The sequence below is a fragment of the Montipora capricornis genome, chromosome 2 (genome assembly GCF_036669925.1).
Source record: "Montipora capricornis isolate CH-2021 chromosome 2, ASM3666992v2, whole genome shotgun sequence".
In the NCBI taxonomy this organism is placed as follows: domain Eukaryota; kingdom Metazoa; phylum Cnidaria; class Anthozoa; order Scleractinia; family Acroporidae; genus Montipora; species Montipora capricornis.
This window is the reverse complement of record NC_090884.1, coordinates 46,641,303-46,648,802: the sequence shown is the minus strand read 5'-3', so window position 1 is coordinate 46,648,802 and position 7,500 is coordinate 46,641,303. Positions and strand designations below refer to the sequence as shown.

Sequence of the window (7,500 nt, the reverse complement as noted above, 5' to 3'; positions counted from 1 at the left end):
TGTATAGCTCAGTGTATTTAGGAAACAGTACCTTGGAATATCATAATAACCTTACTACATCTTGAGCTCGTAAATCCAATCATGATCTTAAATCCCGTATGTCTTGGTAGATCTTAGTAAATCTGAGGATCTATTCGTTAGCAAATCCCAGTCAAATCTCAGTAAGTCATTTGGAAAATCCGCCAAAAACTCTGAGTAAATCGGCTACATCTTGCAAAATCTTAAAGGTTTCTCCTCTTTAATTATTTCAAGGTTTTTTAGGCAAAATCCTAATCTTACTGTCATTATCCAGGAAAATTTCAGAACAACCTTGTAAATCTCAATTACAATAAGTTCTCAATTATGAATCTGACTTGTTTTAACAAACTGATTGAGTATACTAACTGGTGCTGTCTGTCTGTTGATATCATACAATAACTAGCTACAATCTCTGGAAAATAGGCTAGGTAGGGGAAGGCAACTTGATTTGACAAAGAAGGGTACGGCGTGTTCCTTAGACTTACAGAAGTAAATAAGACGTAAGGCCCGTTTTTGTAGAGTTACGATCTTTCTTTGAAATTTCAAGGCACAATTACCCCAAGCACAAATACCATAAGTTAAGTAAGGGACAATTAATGAGTTGTACACTGAAAGTAAAACACGACGTGGGACATAATGTGGAATCTTGGCTATAATTCCTATCGACTTGCTGATTTTGTGGCAGATAGACTCTATGTGATATTTCCATGAAAAATTTGAATCAATCATCAAGCCAAGGTATTTGAAATAATCTTTCATTTCAAGGTTTGCGAGGTGTTAGTCACGGAGTCGAGAATTCCAATCCTAGGTATGAAGGGCATATTCTTTTGCCGGGGACGAAAGATGACAAAGTTTGATTTTTTTATGTTCAAAGACAGGTTGTTGGCCTTAAGCCATTCGTTGAAGTTGCCAAGCTCGCGATTAACAAGAGACTCGAGGTCAGTAAGATCATTTGACGCAGAAATCTTAGTACGTATTGCCAAATCGTAATATGTTGTCAAATAAATACTGTCAATGAACGAAATGGTGTATGACATGAATCGTATACTGAACTGCAGATATGAAATCAAGTAAAGTTATGATACTCGCATTTATGGACGTAACCCAGGGCGGTGGAGGGGCCTTTTTTTCAAGTCTTGCAGGAGACCAAGCGGGTCTTTGTCTTGAAACGTCCCCCCACCGGAAAGCAGGGGCCCCCGACCCCGCTACAAAGATGCGCAATGACCAGGCGCATCTGGCCGTGCCATGGGTTTCGCTCCAGCGTCCCCATGGAGCGCTCTGCACATGGGAGAGGTGACAGACACTTTTTGGGCCAAAACTTCCCCTGGTTTTCAGCTGGGACCCACTAACCCCAAGAAGTAGTTGCAGAATTACAAGGCGCATCTCGTGATACCATTGGTTTCCTTGTAGCACCTCAGAGGAAGGCTTTGCGTTAGTGAGGAAAACGTTTTTTGACCATAACTCCCCCCAGTTTTGTCCGGTCTTCCCCATATTCCGTTGGCTTTATCTTCTAGGCCGTACGCAGGTGGGTGCCAAGTTTCAGCTTCGTAGCTCAAATCCGAGGGTCAAATTTCACGACCACTACTCCAGTCGACTCCTAAAGAGCCTCAAATCCTGTGTAGGAGTAAAAACTACTACCAGATCTGCACAGCAGATAACTCAAAAAGCTTATCTCAGGTTCCCATGGAGATATCCCATAATACCATACACCGTTGGAAAGGTCTTAACGAGATCTATCACGTGACGAGATATGGGCATCCTGTGTTGAGGTGGGCGCCCTGTGCAAAGTCTTTTGTCCTTAACATTCCTACGTTTTATTCCCTTGGGACCCCATTCCTCATGCACCTAGACCCTATTGCCCAACAACTTTTCGCACCAGTTTCGACCCGAGACGAATCGACCTGTGGACGCCAGAGGCCCAAGAACACCTCTGTTTTGACACGAAAATGGCCCCCCGGACTTTGCTTTATGCTCATCAGACGCGCCCTCCGGAGACCCTTCTCACGGTGCCCTTGGATTGGCCAAATTCCAAATCCCGGGGGAGTTATCCTCGAGAAACTTGTTTTTCGTTTTTGGGCCTAACTCCTCCCCGTTGGGTCCGGGCGACCCGAGACCGCGCCAGGAAGATTCCTCAGGAGATGGCCCATCTCGTGGTAAGGTCCGTTTCACTTTTAACGGCCTCTGGAAGACTGTACACACGTGAGGAAAAGTGGTTTTTAGGGTCTAACTTCCCCCGGTTTTGAGTGTGGTCTCCCTAATCCTAATCATGGCGCATCTCGTGGTACCATTGGTTACTTTCTAGCACGCCCAGGGAAAGTCCTGCATACGTAAGAAAAGTCAGTTTTTGGCGATATTTCCTTCCCGGAAATAGCTACTCCCCCGTAAACCCCAGAAGTTCTTGCAGAATTTGATGGCGAATCTCGTGGTACCATTGGTTTCTCTCTAGCACGTCAGGGGAAGGCCCTGTATACGTGAGAGAAGGCAGTTTTTTTTGGTGATATCTCCCCCCGGAAATAGCTATTTCCCCCCCCCCCCCAACCCCGAGAAGTTATTAAGTTATTGCAGCATTTGATGGCGCATCCATTGGTTTCTCTCTAGCACGTCAGGGGAAGGCCCTGCATGCGTGAGAAAAACCACTTTTTCTCACGAGTTGAGATAGCGTCAATTTTTGTGGTCAATTTTTGTGGTAATGACAGAGACCTTAAGAGACCTTAAGATACCTTAAGATAGGTATATATATATCGTCCGCCTGTGGAATCATCGTTCTGGTTGGGAAAAACATGGGCCCAGGATGACCACTTAATTCCTATTCGCTATCTAGATTGGCCATGTAACCAGCATGGTTGCTCTGATAGTGTAGTGGTGATCACATCCAACCGGTAATCAGGGAGACGTGGGTTCAAATCCCGCTCAGGGCACAAAACGTTTTTCTCCCAATGAAAATGCCATCCAGGAGTTGTCCGTCCTTGGTCCCTTCAAACTATATATATATATTTGTCGCATATTTCCAAGATTTGACTGTAATCAAAGTTAACACAGCGACACTGTGCCATGCCCCCTGCTTGTGCAAGGGGAAGAAACGAACCACTTAAATTTTATTTGAGGTGAAAAATGAACGGTCCTTCCTGACATCTCAATGACCTACGTGGTGGCGCAACTCACCACGCAAAGCTTGAGAGCGGAATTCCCTAGATCAGTTGCATGGGAGGACTTGCACCGGGCCCAAACCCACTTTACGCTGCCGCGCATTGATGCAAACCTTGGAACCCTCCTAAGAGGCCTCTCACCGATCCTGACAAAACGTTCTGGTGAACGGCTATATATTACGCTCGACGCAGACGTTCCTTTCATTGTGGTAACACAAAATTGATCAAAGGCTGTTGATAAGCAATTTATAGCGCATGCACAAATCGGTTTTGATCGGACACAATTTAACAGTGGTTGACTGACATATTTAAAGAATCTTTATTTAAAAAAACGCACCGACTGGTGGCGTCACGTAAAGCCGATTATTAAAGAGAGTGCAGACACATTGTATTCATCAGCGTGCAATCGATTCAAAAAAGTATGCGCCTTGAATCGAGACTTTAAGTCATCTGATTTATTGTAATACATGTCAAGAGCAGTCAAGCTTAAAAACGCTTTTATTTTGTGCGAGGTATTACAACACGTTTCTTGCCTTTTCATTTGTACGGGATTCTCGAATTTCAGAATTGAATTACTTCCAGACGAGTGGTGAATTTTCGAGTTTATAACGATACGCGAGGATCTCTTGTCTCCTCTGGAAAGTCACATCGCTATAAACTTTGAATAGCAATCTGTATACATGTTGAATATCTGTTGGCACAATGTTTAACGTTCCTGCAGCAAACACATACAGATCCTATACCAAAGCAGGGGAACGACAGTTGAAAGTAAGTAATTTTAAAGGGATAGGATAGCTTGAGGAAAGCTTATGCCCTTGTCTAGAAAGGTCACTTAGCATACCAGTGAACAAATTTGTTCAACTTTGTTCTCTGTTTTGGCCCTAACCATGCACAACCCACGCGATTTTTCTAAAAGAAAGCCAATCAATAGTTTCGATTAATTTATTTAAAATTCAGTTGAGAACCGAGGACAACAGTTTGTGCATGGTACGTCACGGTCAAGTTAACATGAAGTGCGACAGTACTGTTCTCTCTCCGGGTTTCATAAGCAGTTCATCTATATGAACTATGTTTACACAAACAAACAAACAAAAACAAAACCTTAATTTTTTTTTTCCGGCAATTAAGAAAAGCAACCCCAACAACGATAATAACATTTCTTTATTAATATAAAAGGCATTGGGAAAAAATAATAATAACCACGATAATCTAGACTAATGAAACATTTCAGCGGGTTAAGAGATGAGATTTTCCAATAATCTTTATTCTACAGGCTTATTTCTTGAGGTGCCTGCAGTTTCAACACTTTGGAGAGGATTGAAATAACAGGTAAGAAAGGTAGAATGTCTGTAGGTGATACATATGATTCAAGTCACCCCATGCAAAACTTAGACAGGAAGAAAGTGCAATACAAGGGAGCTAATGGCGCCATTTTTCCTCTCCCTGTACTCTCTGACTGCTGATCGTTTATTTATTTTGGTAAAGTAAACTGGTAATGAGGAATGGACGCTTTTATGGCCAATTTTAGAAAATTGAGATGTTTTGTAAGTCTTACACGTAAGTCAAATCTCGTTGTTTTGTAAGTCATTACTTAGAGGCCACGACCAAACGAAACATCCGTTCTTAAACGAAGGCGACGGAAAGATAAAGCCGAATGTCAACCTTCCAGATTCAACAGAAGTCTAGTAACAAAATCTCATTGCTCTTTAGTTTGTTTAGTTACATGCATCTTTTGCTTTCAAAAACACGGCGGACTACTCTATCTCTCTCCGCGAAGTCAATGACGGCAAAACTGCTTCCCGCGAGAAGAGGGAAACTCGCGCGAGGTGTTTTCTTGTAAAGTCCATGTGTCATAGTCACTTGAGTAAAATGAAACAAACGATAAAAACAAAGAATGCGACGGAAAATGCCGCAAGCACTGTATGTCCCCATTAACTTATCTCCAATTGATTATGGAGTCATTAAACACTCCTAATTTTAAGCATTGAACCATTTTACGACCTTTTACGGGCACCTCATATCAAAACACGATATCATGCGGTGATGTTGAATCATTCGCTGAAAGGTATGTTGTTGTTCATCTCTGTTTTCGCTTTCTATGGTTCTTTTCATTTTACTCATATATTCTCTGTATATCTAACGCAGAGAGAGATATGCCTTTCGCATGATTTAGTGTGAATACTTAGCATAGCATGTAAAGACAAACTTATTAGACTTATTGTGTAGCGTGGAGAACTTAGGATTCAATCAGTACAATCAAATGACCCTTGTAAAACTAAAAAGAGAAAGATTTTTCCCTATGAAGCGATCGAAAGAAATACTTGCTATCTGAATTCTTTATCTGCATGCCCTGATGCATGCCGTATAAATTAAAATGGTTAAAATGGCGCAAAACTCATCATTGAAATGGCGTTGTATCTGCTCAACGGTTTTGAACATTTTCCTCTGAATTAAACATTCAGGGGAAAATGTTCAAAACCGTTATGAAAATTGCCATAAGATCATGTGGATGAAATGTAGCAAGTATTTTCATGACTGTTTGAAAGCACCGTTTTGTGCTAATACCTCATGCCGGATGCAAAGGTCTGCAAAGGGTCATTGCTGCAGCTCGGCGTAGACAGAATTGTCTCGGCGTAGATTGAATTGTCTCGGCGCCGTTCTCATCTTTGCTAGACAATTATTAGCTGCCTGTTTGTTTTTTTTGGGAACTAGAATTCTTTTCGATGGAACGGTTACGACTGAATTTACTGACATACAAAATTAAAAAAAAATAGCACATGATAGACAAAACAAAGGGAGAAGATCGTTTTCGTGTAGACAAGCCGCCTAAGATGCCAACTTAATGCCCAGTTTTAAGGTCCCAATTGAAGTAAAAGTCAAGTGAAGTAAAAGTCAAGGTACTCATGCAAATGCAATACACAAAGAATCTTAACCCCAAGAGATTTGATTTGGGTACAACATTGCGTTAGCCGAATTGGTCTTTTGTCTTCTGAAAGTAAACTTCTCAAATAACATGAAGTTAAAGGTTCTCATCAGCTGACGACCAAGAAATGGTATGGTTGCCCATGATTTTGCTGCAAACTATCTTAGAGAGGTCCGTGAAAAGTAAAAGAAAGAAGAGGACATTTCATTGCGTGTTGGAAGGTGTCATTTGACTCTTAAAAACGCCTTTGTAAGATGTAGTTGAAATCTAATATAGTGGGCTTGTAGTTCTTCGAATATTTAAAAACGTAAACCCCATGATATCGGTGGCAGCTTTATTAGTACTTTGGTTTTTAGTGTAATTTTCATTTATCGATTCTGTTTCTCCACAGGTAACTGAAAGGCTACCCTGCCGTGTTAAAAATATAGACCCTCTCCCGGACTGATGTGAACCTTTGGCATACTGATATGATGTGAGTCCCCACTAAGTTATCTGCGACCGTAGGGTCATTTTACTCTTATCGTATTCAGATGTGCACAATAACGTGGTAATACGAAATGCAATTGTCATCCCAGGCAATTTTCTTAATGTTAGTTTTCAGTAAATGGGTTCTACTAAAGGTTTTGGCTTTAAAGTGAAAATTGGACCAAACAAAAATATCCTCTACCTCTATATAGGACGGGCAAAAAAATTCTGAGCTGTCTAGATTTAACACTTTTGACAAATTCTCATTGCGCATTTTTTTTTTTTTTCAAAAATAATGTTCTCTCTCGGCAGAGTCATTAGACAATATCCGACCTACTTCCCGCCAAAATCATGACGAAAAAAATGCGCGCGAAATATTGTCTTGTGGCGTCTACAATAGTGAAAATGGGAGTATCTGACAAACATCTGCCAAAAAAGTAATTAAGCGGGAAAGAGTTTTCGGGAATCTTTTGAAAAAGCGATATGATGTGTGTACCCATTAACTTACTGCAAATAGAGTCGTGATTATGTGGTCTCAGTTACACTCCTCGTAGCCTGAGGCTAATAGATTCAACTTGCGAAAACGTCATGCCAAAGTAATGTTCTAGACAAAGTATGGCCATATTGTACCTTTTTTTCAACTTGATCCATATGACTGCGTAAAGGATAAGCTAGCAAACTCGATATAATGTCATTACAAACTCTTATGAAAAGTCAGTGTTTGGACGTTAAGATTTCTCGCACTATCAGTGAGTGCGGGGGTTGTTTTGCTAAGCGGTTAACAATATTTATTGCTGCACGGCTGTCTTTGAAAGAAAACGACTTAAATAAGAGAAAAACGGTAGCATAAACGAACTTAAAGAAGATGCCTACTATTCAGCAAACTAATCTTAAAAGGGTCAGTTAAGGTTAAAAGAAAGAAAAAAGTCTTTTATTACCTATTGTCAC

At 40.9% G+C, this 7,500-nt stretch overlaps 1 long non-coding RNA gene across 1 annotated transcript in view; it reads left to right on the top strand.

Annotated features, from left to right (window-relative positions):
• The first annotated feature begins 6,503 nt into the window (after positions 1-6,503).
• LOC138024239 (uncharacterized) overlaps positions 6,504-7,500 on the top strand; it is a 4,930-nt gene continuing 3,933 nt past the window's right edge. Inside the window, exon 1 of the long non-coding RNA XR_011126933.1 lies at positions 6,504-7,500. This exon is cut by the window's right edge and continues 349 nt beyond it. This is a non-coding gene — a long non-coding RNA (uncharacterized lncRNA).